At 40.1% G+C, this 1,607-nt stretch overlaps 1 non-coding gene across 1 annotated transcript; it reads right to left on the bottom strand.

Annotated features, from left to right (window-relative positions):
* Positions 1-688: 688 nt before the first annotated feature.
* LOC130963933 (small nucleolar RNA R71) lies at positions 689-792 on the bottom strand. Its single transcript, XR_009080049.1, has one exon. It is a non-coding gene; the product is annotated as a small nucleolar RNA R71 (small nucleolar RNA).
* Positions 793-1,607: the final 815 nt, after the last annotated feature.

Genomic DNA, 1,607 nt, shown 5'->3' with positions numbered 1-1,607 from the left:
CTAACACTTCTCTTCACCTCCCCTATCATTACTCTTTATACAGACTATTCATTCTTCTTCACTCTTCTCCCCTTTCTTTTTCTACTAACATAAAGGAATCTCTATACTGTGACATAGAGGATTCCTCTTCTTTTCTTGTTTTCTTCTCTTTCATATGAGCAGGAACAGGAAAAAAGGCACTCTTGTTGAAATTGATCCTGAACCTGAAAGGACTCTGAAAAGGAAACTAAGAGAAACTAAATTACAACAATCCAGAAACAACCTTTCAAAAATTTTCGAACAAGAGAAGGAGATGGCATCCAAAAATAATAATAATGCAAAGAGAATGCTTGGTGACTTCACAAAGCCAACGTCCAAATTTGAGGGAAGAAGCATCTCCATTCCTGCCATTGGAGCCAATAATTTTGAGCTTAAGCCTCAACTAGTTGCTTTAATGCAACAAAACTGCAAGTTTTATGGACTTCCATCGGAAGATCCTTATCAGTTTTTAACTAAGTTCTTGCAGATCTGTGAGACTGTAAAGACGAATGGAGTTGATCCTGAAGTCTACAGACTCATGCTTTTCCCTTTTGCTGTAAGAGACAGAGCTAGAATATGGTTGGATTCACAACCTAAGGATAGCCTGGACTCCTGGGATAAGCTGGTCACAGCCTTCTTGGATAAATTCTTTCCTCCTCAAAAGCTGAGCAAGCTGAGAGTGGATGTTCAAACCTTCAAACAAAAAGATGGTGAATCCCTCTATGAAGCTTGGGAAAGATACAAGCAGTTGACCAAAAGATGTCCATCTGACATGTTTTCAGAATGGACCATATTAGATATATTCTATTATGGTCTCTCTGAATTTTCGAAAATGTCATTGGACCATTCTGCAGGTGGATCTATTCACCTAAAGAAAACGCCTGAAGAGGCTCAAGAACTCATTGATATGGTTGTAAACAACCAATTCATGTACACTTCTGAGAGGAATTCCGTGAATAATGGGATACCTCAGAAGAAAGGAGTTCTTGAAATTGATGCTCTGAATGCCATATTGGCTCAGAACAAAGTGTTGACTCAACAGGTCAACATGATCTCTCAAAATCTGAATGGATGGCAACATGTATCCAACAGTACTAAAGAGGCAGCTTCTGAAGAAGCTTATGATCCTGAGAACCCTGCCATGGCAGAGGTTAATTACATGGGTGAACCTTATGGAAACACCTATAACTCATCATGCAGAAATCATCCAAATTTTTCATGGAAGGATCAACAAAAGCCTCAACAAGGCTTTAACAATGGTGGACGCAATAGGCTGAGCAATAGCAAGCCTTTCCCATCATCTTCTCAGCAACAGACAGAGAATTCTGAACAAAACACTTCTAATTTAGCCAATCTAGTCTCTGATCTGTCAAAGGCCACTTTCAGTTTCATGAGTGAAACAAGATCCTCCATCAGAAATCTGGAGGCACAAGTGGGCCAGCTGAGTAAGAAAGTCATTGAAACTCCTCCCAGTATTCTCCCAAGCAATACAGAAGAGAATCCAAAAGGAGAGTGCAAGGCCATTGATATAATCGATATGGCCGAATGCACAAGGGAGGAGGAGGACGAAAATCCTAGTGAGGAAGACC

This window comes from Arachis stenosperma, chromosome 2 (assembly GCF_014773155.1).
Source record: "Arachis stenosperma cultivar V10309 chromosome 2, arast.V10309.gnm1.PFL2, whole genome shotgun sequence".
Taxonomy (NCBI): Eukaryota; Viridiplantae; Streptophyta; class Magnoliopsida; order Fabales; family Fabaceae; genus Arachis; species Arachis stenosperma.
The sequence above is the reverse complement of the archived record's forward strand: the minus strand, read 5'-3'. Positions and strand labels throughout refer to the sequence as shown.